This window comes from Rhinoderma darwinii, chromosome 12 (assembly GCF_050947455.1).
Source record: "Rhinoderma darwinii isolate aRhiDar2 chromosome 12, aRhiDar2.hap1, whole genome shotgun sequence".
In the NCBI taxonomy this organism is placed as follows: domain Eukaryota; kingdom Metazoa; phylum Chordata; class Amphibia; order Anura; family Rhinodermatidae; genus Rhinoderma; species Rhinoderma darwinii.
In genome coordinates this window covers 64,723,911-64,745,331 of record NC_134698.1, presented here as the reverse complement: position 1 = coordinate 64,745,331, position 21,421 = coordinate 64,723,911, and the positions used below count along the sequence as shown (strand labels likewise).

General features: G+C 42.0%; 1 long non-coding RNA gene across 1 annotated transcript in view; it reads left to right on the top strand.

Annotated features, from left to right (window-relative positions):
* The window catches only part of LOC142664329 (uncharacterized), a 60,976-nt gene extending 59,249 nt beyond the window's left edge, over positions 1–1,727 (top strand). Inside the window, exon 4 of the long non-coding RNA XR_012851270.1 lies at positions 1,624–1,727. This is a non-coding gene — a long non-coding RNA (uncharacterized LOC142664329). The remainder of the gene's footprint in view (positions 1–1,623) is intronic.
* The last annotated feature ends 19,694 nt before the right edge of the window (positions 1,728–21,421 follow it).

Here is a 21,421-nt window from a genome sequence, read left to right as displayed (position 1 = left end):
TGCTGGATCTTCATACTTCAGTGGAGACCAACATACCAAGCCACCAGTCTGTAGAAGTGTTGGTAGCATGTGTTAATGACACCTCTACCCTTCTCTCCAAGTCTCCACCAGATCAAGTAATATACCCCACAATTTGGTGTTAGGACATCAATCCTATGTTGTTTCATTCTGTTATATTTGTAGCCAAGTGCCGAGCTTATGATATTATTGTTTTTTCTTGGGGTTTCCATTATTTTTTTCCAGCAACAATATAGCAGTCTGCAGTGCTATTCTTGCCTTCAAAAATACCGAAACATCAACTGAAACCTGATTATAAGTCAGTGCGGTCCGTCGGCTTGCTCCATGGGATGCCTTATAACGGCCCAGTTTTCCTCTAGAGGTGTTGCTTTCAGTGCCACTAGTGGGAAACTGGATCCGCAGAACCTCAACTTCACAGTGGCCCACAATGCACACATTGGTTTATTTATGCTTTTGTATCGGTTTGTTCTGGGTAAAGGAAATCTCTCCTTTACGTATACAAACTACAGAGAATCGGCATACCCTCCTTCTGCTATTGTAACAATGAAGCTGGAACCCGTTCCACAGCAGCTGGAGCACCGCACAGAAACACTGGTGTATATACATACCCTGCACGGCATTTCTGCTCGACCATTATTAACGATGTTAACGAAAGCACAATCCTCCTGAAAAGGAACTTTAGCATAAAGTTAATGCAAGGACTAAACAGAGGAAAGCAGCAAGAACTAAATGTGTGTGTGTGTGTGTGTGTGTGTGTGTGTGTGTATATATAGGTAGACTAGGTACGCTTGTCCAATTTTAAGAGCATTTGTTGGTAGAATAAAACAATGCTCTAATCTTTTTCTTGGAAAGCCATGGTTCAACCAATATGGCTGGCATTATAGCTCCTGCCGGGTTTGTTGCACTGCTCCTATATTGCTATATATGCTGTTTAGACTTCCCAACATTTCTGCTTTTTGTAGAGCTGTCCAGCCAACCAGATCATGAAAGGGGTGTGGCTTATTCAAATTTACATAACGGGGGTGCTTCTATGCCATTTTTGTGGGCAGAAAAGGGCAGGGCTTAAAATGTTTCAGGATATAACTGTTGACAGGTGTGTAGAAAAAGGAGACGTATCAAAGCATAATTAGCCACATTTTCCATTTAGTCCTCTAGGAAAGCTGGATGAATCCAAATGGGAGCTGTAATTGTTTCTATATCTGTTGCCCCCTAGGTTTCCCAGCAGTAGGGGGACAACTCCAGTACAGTTTTGATTTTTAGTGGAAATGCTCTTTAATTTATTTCATACCTGACAAGAGTCTGGGACTGCTTAATGGACTGTACATCTGAAAATTTGCATAAAAAAAGCCTTTTTATGCTATTTTGGAGTCATTCCTTGGCAAATTGGGTGAAGCTTAAACATTGAGAGGTATGTTATTCTGATAATAGAGAGTCCTAATATGCACTTCCAAAAACTGAGATGCATGGTGGAAATGCAGACTACTCAATGTTGTAACCAAGAGCAAACAACCAAACACTAGAATACAAGACAGATTAATATATTTACATCTAAATTTTATTGTTTTTAAAAAAAACTGAACTTTTTACACTTCTTATTTGTTAAAGGTCTTACAAGCTTCCACCCCAGCAGAACATTATGCGGTGCCCCTTAAATCTCTCTGTTTTCACTGGCGGATTGCTGGCATGTATGTAATTAGGACCTCGCATACTGTTGAAATAACAAATTGCTTCCACTAATAAAACATCTGGCACTTGTTACCAGGAATTACAAACAGAGTTTCCAAGCCTTGTAAGTTTGTTTTTATGGACCTCTAAACTTTGAGTTACGATCAGATGGTTCTTTTAAAACAGGACATGAGTAGTAACTGGTGGAGTAGTATACAGTGCAAATGCTGAGGCACTGACTGGCTGAGAGTAGCGGATTTAAATCCATGGTTTGCAATCAATAGGGTTCAAGCGACGGAGCACAAGTGACACTCACACTTGGTAAGATGCATTATAGTAATGCTCAGTGCCCCTGAGCTGATCCTGGATACATTGCCAAAGGAGGGGGTCTGCTTATTAGCATGCTGCTAGAGGTGGCAAGAACAATAGGATAAGTCATTTCATTGAGATCTCCATAGATGGATGAGCAGCATGTAAACAAATATTTTCCCCTCCCTAAAGAAAAGCTTATATAGGTAGTGTATCACACTGTTCACACTATTATATGGAGGTCATACAGAGGTTTTTTTCTCACAGGTTGAAGGGGTTTTCCTAGAATCGACAATTATCACCTATTCACACGATAGTTGATCATGGTCTGATCGCTGGAGGACCCACCGCTTGAACCCCCACTGATCGCGAGAATGGTGGTCCCAATCCTCTCCCGTTCCTCTTTGCAGCTTCACCTCAGTGAGGAGGACATTGAATGGAGCAGTGGTCGAGTATGTGCACTGCTGTTCAAAGACTATGGGAATGACGGAAATAACCGAGTACAGCGCTGTGCTGTTTCTGTCGGTCTCTTAGACGTTGAATAGAGCAGCGGGCATATGCTGAGCTGCCACTCGATTTTAAGCTCCGTTTAACTGCAATGAGGAAGATCTGGTGGTTCGGGACCCTTGTTCTAGTGATCGGTGAGGGTCCCAGTGATCAGACAATTATTAATTTGTGGATAGTGAATAATTGTCCATTCTGGGACAACCCCTTTAATTGTTCGTGGGGAGAATACCCCCATAGCACTATATGACCGTACACAACTCCCTATAAAGGCTCTGTGCACACTGCTGCATTTGTACATTCAGGTCAATAGGAGCCATACACAATGAATCGGACAAACCGCCTAGTGCAGCCATGAAGGCAGTCTTCGAATCGGACAAACCGCCTAGTGCAGCCATGAAGGCAGTCTTCGAATCTGCGTTCCATAGTAGAGAACACCATAGGCCATGATGGAGGATACGTTTAGAATCCTACATCTTGTTAATTTCTTTAAAGAATTATAAAACTGGAGATTCTCATACAACTCCCTTTTACATATATCAGTGGGTACATTTGGAGAACTTTCCATTTCCTGGTAGTAATTAGAACAATGGGGTAGCAGAAAACATTGTAGTCGTTTCAGTCATGACTCTACATCTAGCAAGGCCAATCGTGCACATCCATCACTCTATTAGTATTCACTCAATCTTAATATCATTGGGGTCCCAGCTGCTGAACCCCAGGAATTTAACCTCTATGACAGTGGTTCCCAACCTGTAGCTCTCCAGTTGTTGCAAAACTACAACTCCAAGCATGCTCTGACAGCTGCAGGTGATCAGAGAATAAGCGGAGTATAAGACAGGGATGTTTGTGGAGCAAGTGATGACAGTAGCCCAGATATGATGCAAACATCAGGCTGTTTACTGAAAGGTGGTATACAGAAATGGCCTCAACTTCATACAAACAAGAGGCACAGTGTATTTAAAGAGCCTCTGTCACCAGTTTAATACTTCCCTATCTCCTACCTAATCTAATAAACGCTTTGATGTAGATAACTACTGTTTTTTTGTTTTTTTAAAAAACATTTATTAGTGCCAAAGGTCTGTTCATTTTCACATTTATGCAATTTTTTTTCTAAATGCCCAACTGGGCGTTTTTTTTTTACTTTCACTAAGTGGGCATTGTAAAGAAAAATGTATGACGCTGACCAATCGGCGTCCTACACTTCTCTTCATTCATGCCCAGCTTTATTCATAGCACAGCGTGATCTCGTGAGATCGTCGTGACGTCGCTTACTCCCGCAGTTGATTCACCGGAGCGACAGGAGAATGACGGGAGAATGACCAAACATCCGCTCCAGCCGTGCCAGGACTGCTGCTAGGGAGGATGATCGTCCTGGCACAGCTGGGCATGAATGAAGAGAAGTGTATGACGCTGATTGGTCAACGCCCACTTGGTGAAAGTTAAAAAAAAACGCCCAGTTGGGCATTTAGAATAAATTTGCATAAATGTAAAAATGAACAGAACTTGTCACTAATAACTTTTTTTTTTTGAAAAATGTTTATCTACAACACTATTAGATTAGGTAGGAGATAGAGAAGTATTAAACTGGTGATAGAGCCTCTTTAAATGTTACACAATATAATGGCAGCAATGCGGGTAATGGTGGCTCACCACTTAACTTCCAGACAGAGCTTTCAACTCCTTCCTGATACAAGAGTAGCGTGCTCTATCTCCAGGCCATTTCTCTCTCTCGACCCGCCGTATCAAACTCGCTGCTTGCGGGGAGGCTCCCTGGCAACTCCCCTACGCTGGTTGCGTCCTCACAATACTGTTGTCGTAAAAAAAATATAAAAGCAAATTGAGTCTGGGACATTTCTCTCGGCGCCGCATTCACCCAGGCAACATACAAAAGATAAAGTGAGTCATCACTGCATGCAACAAAGAGCACACTACAATGAAACAAAACAATCAGGCGTTTACATATACAACATCTCTGGCAGTCCCGGATATGGACCTATAGGGGGTGAATAAAGACAACATAAATAAAATGCACCTAAAGAGGTTCTGCCGCTAGTTTAGTAATTCTCTATCTCGTAACTAATCTAATAGGTGGTATGATGCTGATAACTACAGTGTAATTTTTTTTAAATAACGTTTATTATTTGCAAAGTTATGAGCATTTCTCTAAATATGGTAATGTGGCTATACTTGCGCGATCGGAGGTGATACTTTCTTTTCACTCTGGGCGGTGTAATGTTTTCTGTATGGCGCTGTCCAATCAGTGTCATAGAGTTCTCAAGCCGAGCTTCACAGTGTGATCATATAGTATACAGCTTCCATTCCCGACTCTGTTATCAACTGGCGATACCTCCGGTTATTTCACAGCTAGAATTGCGATCCTGGTGCCATTATAAAAGATTAGAATCTCATCTTTCATATGCCACCACAGCCTGAGATATGGCTATTTTAATTGATCCCCTTCCCTCCAGCCTCAGTCTCTCACACTGTGTGAAGCAGCTTCATGCTTATTGGACAGCGTCAGAGGCTGTGAGGAGGCTCCACCTCCGGAGAATCGCTACTTTTGACACTCACTTGTCTAGTATAGGCTCATTTACATATTTAGAAAAAAAGCTCATAACTTTTAAAATAAACTTTTTGGGACACCCTTGTCACTAGCATTATCAGTGTGCCATCACTAGAGACAGATCCTCTTTAAACAGTAGAATCTTCTTCCCTAGACTGTATTGCTAGGTTAGATAGTGGCTGTGTTACGCTCCCTACTGTCATCGTCTCGTTATATGTGAACCTGCGATTCTGGATTTCAACTCTAGCTTTATCAATCAATGTCCTAGCATTACCATCCGGGCATCTGCAATCAATCCACTCATGCTGCGACCTATATGAGAATCTATTTCAACACGGTCCTAATACTGCTGGGCTCCATCAGAGGTGATGTGATTATCTTCAACAGCAAAAACCTAAAACCATGACTGCACCACACGAGGGCATGCTGGGAGTTGTAGTTTCGCCACAGTTGGAGAGCCAATGGTTGGGGTCCACTGCTCTATGACATGTCAGATTGGCCTGAACAGTGGCGTAGCTATAGGGGTCACAACGGTCCAAGCCTGGGGGGCCCGCAGAGCCCCCATTGCCACACAGCGCTGGTCACACTTCTAATCTGTATTTGCGTCCTCAACCTTGCTCCAGCATTCACTGTGCCGCGAGTGTCTCATTCACAGCACAGTGCAGAGGAGGAGAAGGATCTCCTCACCTTGTCGTGTCGTGGGAACGGCGATAGTTAAGTAATTGTTGTTATTTTTCCATTAGGTGCATACATATGGGGGTATTATACTGGGTATGGGGGGGGGGGGCTCATATGGTAGCTGCAGAGGGAGCATTACACTATATGGGGGCATTATACTGCATAGGACAGCTATAGGGGGCATTATACCGTAGGAGGGCATTATACTGTATGGGGCAGTGTGGAGGGCATTATACCGATTGGGGCAGCTATGGGGGGCATTATACTGTATGGGGGCATTATACAGTATGGGACAGCTGTGGGGGGCTTTATACTGTATGGGGGGCATTACACTGCATGGGGGGCATTATAGTGTATGGGGCAGCTATGGGGGCATTATACTATATGTGGCAGCTATGGGGGTATTGTATGGGGTGCATTATACTGTATGGGGCAGCTATGGGTGGTAATATACTGTGGGGGCAGCTATGGGGGCATTATACTGTGTGGGGGCAGCTATGGAGCATTATACTGTGGGGGCAGCTATGGGGAGCATTATACTGTGGAGGCACTCATGGGGTCTGTCAGGCAAGGCGGCTGGGCATAGTCCTCAGGGGTCCGGTGGTGTTGGGGAGGGGTAGGGGGGGCCCAAGCTGAATTCTTGCACCAGTGCCCATGAGCCTTTAGCTACGCCCCTGGGCTTGACATAAAAGTCTGTCAGTGGAAGCCCCTTTAAGAACAGCAGGATTGTCACTAGGAAGAAGCTGTTTCATTGTAGAGATTTATTATATGAATTATCAAATACACAGGTTATTGTAATCTTCCACTCTTCCTTTACTAATGGAGGTCAAGGTTCAGTAAGCCTTGGCCCATAAAGAAAAGTTGTGCTCTTACTACTCCTATAAATAGAAATGTTAATTTCTAGAAAAAAAAAAAGGAACTGAAATTTAAATTTAAATAGAAAACAAAAGTAAACATCTCCTCCCCGTGATTTAACTGGAAACACACGAGAGACATGAGAATAAATATGCCTTGGAGTCGCACTGTCGACATGCCAGAGATTAAGGACGTTTTTCTTCCTCTTCAATATAAACCACATTTGATTAATATTATACTGGGGAGAGGAGGGGAGGACATGAGTGGGATGTAATTATACATCTGCCTGCTATCAATATTGGAGATAGGCATCTCGGTTTCTAAATTTGAGATGCTTATTACATAGGAAGTCCATTATTAAAAATAGATCCAATTAAGGGTGAAATGGATTTCCAGAAAATAGAAAAATTACTTATGTATCATGGGTAGCGGTGAGTGAATGGATATGCCTTTGTCTCCATTTTGCCAATGCAACTGATTAACCAATTTTCTGTTCCATAGAACACAAAGGATGGATAAATGTGCCTATTCTCATAAATTCATCAAAAGCAAATCTCAAATTTGGCAAATTAATTTCATCTTGCATCCTAATGGCCGGCAAATTGGCGAATCACAAATCTTTAATTGCATGTACTGCTTGGCTGCTAATAAAGAAATGGGGTACATAATAAAGCATACTTACTTAGACTACCAAAAAAAGAAAGAGAAGACAAGTCTCCCAGGTGTCGCGTACTGAATCGTGACTCCAGGCTCGATGAGCACTTTCTCAAGACTTTGTGCTTTGCGGCGCCCGGGAGTTAAGTCTACGTGTTAGGAAGAGCTAGGAGAGGTAAGTAACTCTGGGGTCTAAGGTCTGAATTCACCTTGTAGACTGTTCTAAATTAATTTTGGTGTCTAAAATAAAATTTTGGTGTGTGGTAAATGGGTCATATACACAAGGGCTTCTCCAACTTCTTTTACCCGAGCCTCACCAGCTAATCCATGGTGATGTCGGGGCCTCGCTAGAAAACCAATACCACCGTGCAGTGCACATAATGCGCCCCAGCAGCATTAAATACCACAGTGCAGCATAAAACCCCTACCAAGCGGCGCCAAACAAATACCAGAGTATAGCACAAAATACTCTCCTGCAGCACCAATACCACAAAATACATCCCAGTAGTGCCACCCACATTTCCCCATAAATGTCCGCCAAATTGCCCCATGAGCCAGACACATTGAACCTTGTAAGCACAAGCCATATTGCCTCATAAGTGTAAGCTTCATTGCCTCCATACGTGTCAGACATAATTCCCCAGTAAATGCCAACCACATTGCTCCCATATATGCCATCCACTTTATTTGCCTCTTCCATACTTTCCTGCTTACTGTCTAGAAGTCCACTTGTAGCTTCTTGAGAACTTCAGACATCTTTGTCAGTGGTTGTTTGGGTGTTCCTCACTTCAGGCATTACATGATTCAGTGAGGAAAGTGGCGACCCAACAAAATTGCTACAATTGACGGGTGGGTAATCGGCTTCAGAGAACAAGTTCATGTAAAATCGGATATTTCTGGAGATGAGTGGTACGTTACTACTTCCAGTTTTTCCATCCTTTTTGTGCTCTTAATTGGCCGTCAGCTGGTTACCGGTCTAATGTGGGCCTGGCTGATGTCATTTGGAGCTGGTGGACTAGTATGAGTACTATAAAAAAAAAGTACATAAGAGGAGGTTCTGAGAACCTTGAATAGACTTTATTTTTAGTTTTTTTATATAGATCGTTTAGGCTTTCTTACTTGTCAGTCTTGTGACCCCCGTCTCTGGGTTTGCATATACAATTAGCAGACGGGGATCTACGCCTCTCACGTTGAATTACAAGTAGTGCATAACAAAGGCTTCAGGTTGCGTAAGATGTGGGGCATGATCTGTGTAAGTGGGCGGATATATGTTTAAACTGTTTTTTGCATTTGTGACGCTTATCACACCATTTCTCATAATATCCCTGATGTCACTTCTCAAAAGCAGGCAAGTATGTAATAAGAATAAATTGGGTTTAGCATAAGCTAGGCAAATGAGGGCTAACGTTTTGATCTGTTTGCTCTGAATTATTGTAGATTTTGTTCAGTTAATAATGGAGGGCAAAGATGAACACACTGCTCCCATTTTATTAATGACATGTTATGATGGACTGCAGTTAGTACTTCTACATCAGGTTACTGTTTAATGCCAGGTGTACTACACTTCTCACATTGCAAATACAAACATGTACTGTGCAGACACCGAATCAGCAGTGAACTACTTAGAGCTTAGTGTATGGATGTTCAGATATCACCAGCACTGGGGGAGGGGGTGCACGGATAGGGGCCCAACCCGAATCTTTATGTGAAAAAAGATCAAATTGGTGTGCCGGATACTTTTTTCATATACTTAGAGCTTAGAGTGGGTCAGAATTCTGCAGAATTCTAAATGTATCAATGAATGAGACATAATGTAAACCAGAATCTGTTTGAGATCAAATAATGTCTTACTACAAGGAACCCTCAACGATCAGCTTTAATCTTCAGGGAAACCAGTCAGCAAGTGTTCAGTTCTCCTACAGCGCCATCACTGGGGAAATGAAGCATTACATGGTGCCTATTGAAATCAATGAGCTATCTGTGTAATGCATGGATCTGTTTGGTCCCCCAAAGTGACATACTATTTTTGTAGCCATGATCCACTTATTAACTCAGAGTACCCTAATAGGTAATTTGAAAATGGGTTTTTATAAACCACACAACCCCTTTGAAAATGGGTATTCATGAAAGAATTAGTAGTTGTTTCAGAGAGCTCTTCTGTTATATAGCAGGAGCAGTCCAGACAAGCAGCTTCTTTCTCCATAGAGATCTGTTATACTTTGTGGTAACCTGACAATGATGTAGGAGATGCAGGATCATTTTGAGTAAAAACCTGTTCTACCAGTTGTATAAAATACGTATTTTCAGAACGCTGTAGCATAGCAACCTTTGACTTTAATTGTCCATTCTGTGATATTCATGTAAAAGACGTTAGGTGAGGGTCCACCATTGGAGCCACTTTAAACACAATATTGGGGAGCAGCCCCAATAGCAGTTTCCTGATTTTGTTAGAATTGGTTTCATGACTAACGTTTCTTTTATTAACATTATATTCATGTAGGGTATTGAAATGGTTGTCTAGTTTGAAATTATTATGTTTTTTTAGTTTTATAGATGCAGATTTTCTATTCTGCAAAGAGTTTCTCTCGCTCTGAACGACCTGGCATGTCTGAAGTAAATGGGCTGTCCATATAATGCACATAGGCCACCATACAGTGCTTAATTTCCCCTGTGGGGGTGCTGCAGGGAAATTAGACACTTCCTGGTACCCTGTAGATTACAGCAGATTGCTGAGGAATCAATCAGTGGAATCAGCTTATTTCCAGGGGATGCCTCTAAGGGCCTATTCACACGACCGTGAATAATGTACGTGTGCTGCGCATGGAAATCACGCGCAGCACACGGACCCGTTGATTTCAATGGGGCAGTTCACACGTGTGAGTTTTCACGCAGCGTGAGTCCGCTGCGTGAAACTCACTGCATGTCCTATATTGGTGCGTGAAAACGCACTTACGAGCCAATTGATTTGCACATCAATTCGATTGAAAAAAAACAAAAACGTGTGTGAATAACGCATGCCACTTCCAAAGCACACTGATGCATAATGCAACACACACGGACCAGATTCACGCGTGTGACTCTGATAAGCTCATGTGAATATAGCCTAACAAAGCAGACATCCCCTTTAACTAGCATTCTACAAAGCCGGCAATTAGTAGAAGACCCTTGTACTTTCTTTTAGAAACCCTTTCAACTCGACTAGCCTCAATAGGGCCAATTTTGATAAGGCACCTGTTCCTTTGGCACACAACATTCTGGGTCTACAGCTCCCACCAATGTACTATTGTTAATAGGAAACAGATTTTTGTTGAAAAAAAAAAAAGACATATGCATCAAACTGAAAGGTAATATCACTCTAAGAGGGTCATTAAGGCTGTCCTGAAGTCAGTAGAAGTCATCCACAGGTATCTCCTGAACATGGCACAATCTGTCCTATTGATTTTTAGAGGAGCATTATAAGCAGGGCTGGCCTTACACTGGATGTTGCCCTGTGCGGTACCCAATGTTAGGACACCCCTTCCCCATCTGGTGTTATTTGGCCAACATATGGCACGGTATGGTACCTTTTAATTAGAAATTGTTTACTAAACAATTTCTAATTAAAAGGTACCATACCGTGCCATATGTTGGCCAAATAACACTTCAATAACAAGTTGCCAAATTAACAAAGCTGTACAGTGCAGCCGCCACCACAATACATGGCAAAAATAATATACTGTACAGTGTCTAAGCAGGAGTGCCACACAATGCCTAAGTAAATACCATCCTACAATGCTCCAATACCAAAAACAATGGTCAAATAATACCAACAAACAGTGACCAGATAACCGCTCCATGTGTAATTTAATAACCGTGCACTGCTATACAATGAATACGTTTTCTGGCGGACACAAATTGCCCCTGAAGCACCTCTACAGCATGGGAGGTTGATGCGCCCTGTGTAACCGCACAGGTCGCTCACCCCTTAGGCCAGACATGTTTAGAAGTCCTTAATTTCCATTCATAATGCAATTCTGTGCCTGTTTCCCGATGCCACCAGTATTATTAGAAGACACTTATAAATTCATGGTATTCAATATCAGACCCGCTGGGAGGAGTAGGATTATGGGAGCTGCATTATAAATTGGTTCATATCTCACTCTTCCTGTTCTATACAAATGCAGACAATATTAACAACATGCGCGTTTGCATTTTAATCCACCTGCTGTGGTCTGACAATGTCTGCCCCTGGTGCCCATCTCATCTTTACAGTTATGTTTGCAGATATAATCCAGCTTTTAGTGCCGCGCCGCATGCTGGCTTGTATTGTAAAGTGTTGAGTGGCAGTGTCAGCACTATGTAACACAAAGGCAAGCAGGACAGCTCGCCCCTTTTATTCCTACCCCGGCTTCTAAACATAATACTGTTTACATTATTAACAAAAATAACAATACATTTTAAAATTTGACTCTGGAAACTGAAAAAATGCTGAGATATTTTCTTTTGGTTAATGCACCGTATTTTAAAGAGATAATCCTTAAAGCTGGCGAGTAAAATATAATTGGTAAGATTAACATGTTATTTTTTTCAAGCTATAACATATATCTTTAAACTCGTGAATAAACTTTTTGTTTTGTGGGTTGAAAAGATGTAATCTGCAGCGTAATCCACTGTAATAGTTCTGTAGAGTCATCTTTTGTTACCCATACTTCATGGCAAACTCTCTAGTCTTCCGCATTGTGACGTGATGGCCACCGGCGGGGCCTGCAGTAGCTTATACAATAAATACATTTCTTATAGACACTTCTATTATCCAGTTGACAAAGGCAAAGGCAAACAGTGCGACCATTACAATGATTTGTACTTTCCAGGAACACCCCTGGCTCTTTCTATGGGAAAGTGAATTGGTTCATTGTTTAATATGAAGCTTTGGGTTGGGGCCACTGTAAATAACTGCTACATTAATGGCATACAAAGCAATTCCCTGGTATGTTATCGGAAATGTGCCTGTGATTAGCCAAGGCAGAGTGGCTTGTTGGTACCCCTGCCACCCCCCCCCCCCAATTAGCTATGCCCCTGAAAACAACCTTTAAGGATGGGGGAGAATGTCACAGAAGAGCTATCGCCCTATAGAGGCTTTTTTTAGTCTGTCTGAAAGTTTATTGACTGAGGATAGGCTGCCTCAAATTGCAACCTGCATTCTGTTGGGACAGGTATGGTGAGTGTAATTCTCCGCAGGTTATTTCATAGAAGCCATGGCTTGTGTTTGTTGGGTAACAGGTTTCTATGAATTTCATGGTATATTATTTAAGGTGGGTCCAAAATAGAGCTTGACTAATGATGGCCACATAGTAATTTTGGTGTGGTCTTCTTGTGGTTACATTTATGGCTGCTATGTGGATGTGGAACAGTATTTCCCATTTGTTGGAGCCTGGTCATGGTTTTTTTTTCCAGATAACTGGAGCAGTCACTTTTACAGTAGGAATGACTCCATGAAGCTTGAAAAAAAATATAGCTCTGAACAAGAATTATAGGATGCGTCATCTTCCCCTACATCAAACATTTTTGCGGTAGGAAGGGTAGTAGGGGTTCCCCCACGGTAATAAAGTGGGGAATAACTGGCCTAGAGGTATAGCTTCACATGGGCCCTGATAAATCCTACGCCCCAAATGCCTTACTAAAAGTATGTGATGATGTCATTGATGATGTCATGCTATGATATGTTATTGCACCCCCAATCAACCACTTATTTAATCTCTTATGTGTGAGGGGGCCCTGCAGCCATAGATTACTGGTTGTGATTTCAACCTTGTGGCTCTCTTCTATATCTTGACATCTTGAATTTTTAGTAAATTTTTACAATGGCCAATATTTGACAGGTTTATAAAGGTTGAAAGGCTGAGATATAATGAATTGTTCCGGCAGCAGTACTACTCTTACGGACTATGCATCATTCATATCTACTTCAGATACACACAGTCAACTGGTAAGGGTATGTTCACACGGCAAACAAAAAATGGCTGTAAAATACGGAGCTGTTTTCAGGGGAAAACCGCTTCTGATTTTCAGCCGTTTTTTTAAGCATCAAACGTTTTTTATTTGGTTTTTACGGTTGTTTTTGGAGCTGATTTTCTATTGACCCAATGAAAACCGGCTCCAAAAACAGCTCAAAAAGTGACATGCACCTCTTTTTACAAGGTGTTTTTTTACAGGCCTATTGAAATCGATGGGCAGATGTTTGGAGGCGTTCAGCCTCCGTATTTTTAGCCATTTTTCGGGGAATTTTCGACCCGAAAAACGGGTGAAAATAGGCCGTGTGAACATACCCTAATAATATATAAGCGCAAGGTGTGAGAATTGCATTAATTATATTGTGTTTGTCAAAATGTGGAACAAATAGTATATATTTTATGTATGTATATAATGTCAGACGTCTCTTACAGACACCTACCAGATTATTTGGACAGTCAAGGGTTACTGGCTACATTTTACGACTAATTCCATAACAATAAATCAAAGATTGCATCTCATTATGGCGACACGTGTCACTGCGTGCTGGGTCCCCATTCAGTCTCTGCGCTGATCGGCAGCAGTAACAAAATCTTTTGTCCCCGGTGTTATTGTCTGGCAGTGAATTGTACAAAAGACCCTTTTACAGCAGTTCAGCCCCAACAGCCATACACTGCGTGGAGCTCTAGTGGCTGCGCACATTTATGTGAAGCCATTAGAAAGCTTTCAGCACAGTAGAAAAATTATATTCATTGGAAAATGTAAAGGTGGTTATTGCAGGGGTTTCAATGATTTATTAAAATACAAAGAGGCTTGATTAGGAGGGGCGGAAGGAAAGGAAATTGAGGTGGTATCATTAATTATTTTTCTTGTGCAATTTTAAGCCTCAATCTACATTTAATAAGTCATGACTATAATACAGTAGGTATCCTAGTTAGAACCAGCAATCCTAACTGTGTGACGCCAAGGGCGTATAGAGGCAGCTCATGTAGCAGCTAAGGGGCCCATGGGAGGGCAGCTTCAATTGTTCCCATCCCCGAATGAGTCGAAGGAACTTAAGCGGGACTTTGTCTTTCCACATTTTTGCACCATCAGTCAACAAGGGAGAAGTAAATCAAGCCACGGGGGCTTTCACCAATCTTCATAGCCAGCTTGGCTAGTGGGGCAGGTAAACTTTGATCGGCCCCCTTGACCCCAAATGGGAGCATGTGGTAGTATAAGTCAGCACATATAAGGGAACCCATTGTAATTCTTGTTATTAGGCCTTTTTTTCTTTTGTGTTCTCGTTGGTGCTTCCCTTAAAATCGATTGACGTATTCCAAACTTGCAGGGGTTTATGGATTTCTGCTGGCCAAGATTTGGGCCAAATGGCAAGACTTTCTTTCATTTTGGCCATCCATTCAACAGATGTAGGGATATATGCAGCGTCACTTTAGATGGTATTGGCCAACATTGTACCAGGTATGATTTTATGGTGATCTAAGCTTCGTTCAGTGCAACCGCAGTGGGTCTGGCCATAACACGAACACTAAAATAAGGCCGTATTATGACTGTCTGAAACTGCCCTAAATGTGAGCAGTTACCACAGTGTATGATCCTTTTCCAGATGATTTACGTATCCCACAGGGTCCAGTTTATAGATAGAATTGATTTGAAAGAAGCTCTGCCAAGAAACTGTCCACCTTATCTACCCACTCACGTTTTGAGATCATTGTGGATGATGCAAAGGGGGACAGTGCAAAAAACATTACTGAGGTTTAGGACCGGACTGCGGGCTGTTTAACCATAACTTAGGCCTTGAGAATCTGCGTGTGAAATAAGACCCCTAGGCCTTGTAAAATAATATTGGCCTTATTTGTATTTACTACTTATTGTTAATAGGAAACGGGAGCTTATTAATCTTTATATCCTCTGTCAAGCTTTAAAGGGTCCCATTTTATTAATATAGTAAACGTTCTGGAGAAGTATAGCAAGTAATATTATATAATGGAACCTGTTATGGTCGTATGCATACACATGTAATAAAGTATAATAGTGAGTTGCAGTTATCACATTTTCTCCACTTTGCACATCATTACAATGATTATTTCCTGTGTCATTTTTTTTTTGCCTTTCATAAATATTTAGCGATTGTCCAGCTAGAACGCATTTCATGTTTATTTTAAATAATTGTGATGGATTGGAGTTTAGAATCACAGAGCGTTACAGGATTAGGGGAGTAACAAACAAAAATAAACATTTGGAGCACAGGTTCCCCAGGCAATGGTCCAGGTGACTAACAAAGTGGCTTGAACTCCACATTGGACCATGAGAACGCCATTTTATTTCTATTTATACATGCATGCTTATTGTATTCATGTATAGGATATTAAGGAAACCTTCCCGTTGGGAAACTTGTGTCTTCTGTCAGGTCCACGCCATAAGTGCAGGGTGTCTACCAATATGTAGTCGTTGCTGATAGCGAGCAGGACTCGCTAATACTATTAGGGCAGTGATTCCCAACTTTATTATCGTAGAGTAACCCCAAAAAAAACGTTTTCAACTGCAGGGAACATCCTCCACTTTGGGAGAGCTGAGCTAATTTTGCCACATCCATTGTAAATGTGACAGCACTTGCAGCTGTCTTTTATGGAACCCCTGACTAGATTCTGGGGAACACTGATTGGGAAAAACAGTATTAGGGACTATAGGACACTTTTTTTTTTTTTTTTTTTATTAATGATTATAATCGGACACCAACGGCTATTTCCCTCAAACATAATTCCCAATTACTATCTGAAAAAATCCAATAACCTGGATCCAGGGCTGTAGAGTAAGAAATTGTCCTGCTGTTTCCCTGGAAATCTGTCAGCAGGATGCTGTTTATGGCGTCCTGAACTCCTATGTATAGATAAGTCTGTGTTGGGCCTCATTCAGATGAGTGTATTGTACTTGTGTTTAACAGTCCGTGTTCCAGATGTAGCACCCGGGCCTCCTGTGGTTCTACTAAACCAATCTTACATCACCATAGATACATATGATGGTGTAAATTCCGTTCAGAGCCGTTAGTTCATATTCCTGCAAAGGCACCCGTCTGGATGAGACCTTATTCCAGCAGTTCTCCTGTACCAATTCCAAAAATATATTCATACAAGGGCCCCAAATAATACCCTAATATATGCAATGTAAGAAGTATTGGCCATGGTAAGGGAATATATTCCACTGATACGGGCATATTATTTGTCTAGATCGTAATCTGGTAGATAAGAATATATATTTTTTCTTTTCTATGTATTTGTGTTTTTGTATTTCTCGTGAAAATTTCCTTCGGAGAGAATGTTTTTTTTTTCCATTATGGCTTCTTCCATGCCAGAACAGTCGGCTCTGTGGTGTAGTTCGCTGCCAGGAAACGGATTAAACCAGAAATGTATTTACAGGATCTTCAGATGCAACCCTGCTGTTCATGAGCAAAAGATTAGACTGTAAGTGAATTCTAATATATTGCTCTAATTAGCCAGATAGATACATTTGCATAATGTAGATAAAACCTCCTGCCTACAGTGTTTGGACCACACGTGTAACGATATGCAAATTAGAAGCAATTAGAGGCAGAAAATGTTATTTGTCAGTAATGGAACTTCTGTATTCAAAGAAAATGCTGTGTTAACTGAGGATCAAGCTAAAGTTTTTGGGAAGTTAGAAAAGTTCTCATGATGTGAGCAAGTTGAGAGATATGAGATCTCCAAAGGCCCTCGCATAAGACAGAGGCAAACATCGTTGTGCTTCATTTAGTCATAGAGGGGTATTTATTTAGGCAAGGCCTCTTATGTATGAAACTTTAAACCACTCTGGTCAATAACAAGAGACATAATGAGGAGAAGCCTGATATTAATACCCGAGGCTTTGATGTAGATGGGCGCAGCTTAAATCTTATAATCACTCACTGACCTTTGGCAAGTAACCTATTATAAAAATTAGTCAGAAGGACAAACAGCTGGAACATATACATGGCAACAGGATCCTTGGGAATATAGAAAGTCTTTTTGTATACCTACAAGCGTTGGTCGGGCATGTCTTTTTACAGAACATGTAAACATCAAATTTTAATTTCGGTACATCCTGAATGATATTGTTATCGGTGTTCACACAACACATATTAATGTAGAAGAGTTATCATTAGCAAGATGTGATTGAGCTCCAAATCACCATCAAATGGGGTTGTCTTTCCATGGGACCCATTATTGTGTCAGAACCTGGGCCCACAAAAGGATCTGGTGGGCCTGGCCAACCCTGGTAGCTACAACTAAATTTACGGTATCCTCTAAAGATTATTGTGAACTTTAGGAACCATAGAGCTCTCAAAGCAGGGGCGTAGATAAAGGCTCATGGGCCCCGTTGCAAAAGTGCTTCTTGGGGCCCCCCAAAACTTCTTCTCATGGCCAAAGGCCTGCAGCTTTGAGCTGCATCACTGGGTCTCCTAAGTCGGCGGTCCCCAAACTTTTTTGCACCAAGGACCAGTTTCATGCAAGAAAATGTTTCCAGGGACCAGAACGGGGGGGGGGTAATGGTCAGTTCACACATTGCGGATTCTCCACAATGGAATTAATCACAGAAAATCCACAGCATAATACAGTAGCAGAAAAGTGGATGAGATAAAACAAATCTCATCCACACACTGCGTAAATAGTGAGCGGAAGAACAGGTTTTCCCCATTGAATTCAATAGGGAGGTAAAACCCACAACAAATAGCAGATGTTGCATTTATTGCGGCGGAATGGCAAAAAAAAAACAACTTCTGCTTACCCAGAAGTCTGTGTTCTTCCTCCAGGTCAGCCTCATGGGATGACTTTTTATCCCATGTGACAGCTGCAGACCTGGAAAAGCAGCAATAATGGAGGAATCAGGCGATATGTTTTAACCAAAACAACTAATATGGTGACCAATTTAGTAACTTTCTCACAATACTCCTATGATTCTTTGATAAATCACTCCTCCACCGACCTAAACCGTTATCGGCCCGCTGGCCTTATGCTGAAGAATAATCATCTGTCACCCAATCCAATTACACACTGGAGATCGGATTGAATATGCATGATCTCGTCTCCATGCTGGTATTCTATAGTGAGGTCTGTTTTTAGCTACAAATGATAGAAGGATTACGTGAAGGCAAATTACGATCACACTTCGATGGATACATTCCCGACTTGAGACCAAAACTAATTCAATTTGATCCAGCCTTAAAATTGGGGACTTCCTGAAGAAAGAACCTTCTGCTAAAATTGCTGATGGTCCTGCAAATGGTTTACACATTGGTATAAACTCTGAGCCAATCCCCTGTCATTATGGCCAAAGATTAGAGGAATAAAAGGCTGGGTACTTCTAAACAATTTATTTTAAGCTGTACATGTATTTTCCACAAATCTCCTAACCCTAGTAGTGTTAAAGGTCACTGGCATTTACTATACACGTTACAATAAGTTGTGTACTTGACAATAGGCCAATTTCATATAACCTAGTAATTTAACATTTTACATATGTTATTTATTAAAAAACATTGCAAGCAATTTATGGATTTTCCTTTTGGCTCACTGCACTATTTAATCCTTAAAGGAGAAAGAGAGTGTGGGCAACACAGCAGAACAAGAGAAGCCTCCAGGGCCCAGATGGGTGCCGACCTCCAGGGATCTCACTTGTAAATCCCACAATGTCCAAACAAGAAGTAGAAAAGAGAGGCAGCACTCCAAACAGATATCGTCAGAAAAGTGGATTTATTCTCCCTGACGATATGTTTGGAGCGCTGCCTCTCTTTTTTTTTTTTTACTTCTTGTTTAATCCTTAAAGGAGTTATCCGGGATTTTGAAAATTGATGGCCTATCCTTAGGATAGGCCATCAGTATTAGATCGGTGTAATGCGCCCCATTCCATACTTGTCCCCAGCATCCTGGTCCAAGCTCTTAGCATTCTCCTCCTTGTACAGCGCGTGACGGTCCCTTCACTGGGTCCTAGCGCGCATACTGACCCTTGTATTCTTAAAGGGTCAGCGCACGCCAAAATAAAAATTCTTCAAGACACCCCTGGTATGAAGGACCTCCTCTCCCAACTCGTATTGCCAGAGCAATTTGGTTCCCCTGAGTTTCTAGTGTTTCAAGTGTATCCCCACTGTCTTGTTTTTGAATTCCTGTGTACTGACCTTTGCTTGTTTTTTTGAATATCCATGCCTGCCGTCTGCCCTGACCTTGAGCCAGGTGCCCAGGGCCAGACTGGCCATCTGGCAGTTCTGGCAAATGCCAGATGGGCCGGTGAACAGTGGCCCGCCTGCTGGCCCCCCAAAGATCAGTGTCTTAGGCGGCAGGGTACAGCATTTCTAAGGGGGCAGCACAACAGCTAAGAACTGCTGTCCAACTGTAAACGCAGCCATGGTCTGTGCTGCTATTACTAAATCTTGCGGTGCTACTTTAAAATCTCCCGCTCCAGCCCCCCCCCCCTTGCCTACTCTTCACCCAACCTCCCCTCCTGCTGCTATTACCAGTTGGGACGTGAGGGAGGGGGAGGGGAGACTGTCGGTGGGCTCTTTGTTGGGCTGTGAGCTGGAGAAGTGATGGAGTGAAGATGTGCATGTGTGTTTACAATGTGTACTTTATATGTGTATAATGTGTTCATGTAATGTGCATGTGTGTGTCTGTGTGTTTGTGATGTGTACATGTGCATATATAGTGTGTGTGTGTGTGTATGTGTATATGTATGTGTGTGTGTGTGTGTGTGTGTGTGTGTGTGTGTCTATATATGCGTGTGCGTGTGTATATGTGGGTGTGAGTGCAGAACGCTATACCTGTTGTATGTATTTCACTCGTAGATTAAATACTGCAGATTTTACCAATGGATTTAGTTGTGGAAAATCTGCATCATAAGGGCTTGTCCACACGTATTGGAATTGCTGCAGAAAAATTCTGCAGCAATGCCGCAGAAACTAGCAAATATTCAGCTGCGGAAAAACACCATTTTCTGAGTTTTTTCCTGCAGAAAATGGTGAGTATTTTGCACCGTTTTTCTCTCTAGTTTATCAGCAGAGAACATTACCAGTGTGCTACCTCTGCTATCGAGAGCCAGCCACAAACTCTTCCAAAGATGACATGTTTTTATTGCTGCTGGAAGTAATTACTACATTTGGTCTTATGGGGACAATAAGAAAGCTAAGATGCCAACGTGAGCTGGTGGTGTGGTGATTTAAGTGGTGTCTAAACAGTGAGTGTCTTCTGTGCAGTCCTTGGTTCAAGTCCTGATGTGTGGATTGTCCAAAATGGTACTTTGCTGGGTGGTGTTAATAGTGGTACGGAGGCAGCGCAGTGAGATTGTTGCTGCATAAGAACGTTAATTATGTAAAGAAAGTTACTTGTTCAGCTGCCCAAGGTCACCAGGAGGACAACGTGGGGGTTAGAACCCACATTGTACAGAAGTGTTTCCTACGCTCAACTCGGATCATGGAAGCTGTGATCTAGCTGCACGGCAGCCTTATGAGGACACATTTTTCACCTCTTTTTTTTAAAAACGAGTAATCGGACCTTCAACAAGAAAAACCTTGGATGACATTGGGACATGACAGCACAGTGGCTTGGGGGTTAACTTTTTTTTTAAGGCTGGAGATCCTGGAGATAGAACTCACATGGTCCTCACGCCTCTAATTTATTAGCAGAGATCTTTACCAGTGCGCGCTACCTCTGCTTTCAACTGTTTGCAACAAAAATCTTCTAAAGATGACATGTTCTTATTCCTGCTGGAAGTGACGTTCACATTTGGTCTTATGGGGACAATAAGAAAGCTCAGAGATCAGCCTGAGCTGGTGGTCTGGTGCTTAAGCAGTGTCTTCTGTGTGGACCCTAGTTCAAATCCTGAAGTGTGGCCTTGTCTGAGAGGATACCTCGCTGTGTGGAGTTGGTGTAGTGAGGAGGTTGCTGCATAAGAAAGTTACTGATGCGGCTGAACCAGTTCTCTTTTACAGAACATTATTGCAGATTTCAGAAATATACTTATCACTTAATCAAGTATCACGTTCCGTCACCCCGTAGGTGTTGCTCAATGGGCAAGGGGGAAAGCTGAATGTTGAGCACATAAGCTGTTAGCTAGCGGCTCCACCGGAACGCATTTTCACCTCATAAAAAAGTGCGGTAATCTGATATTCAACAGAAATCACTTTGGACCGACGTGCGC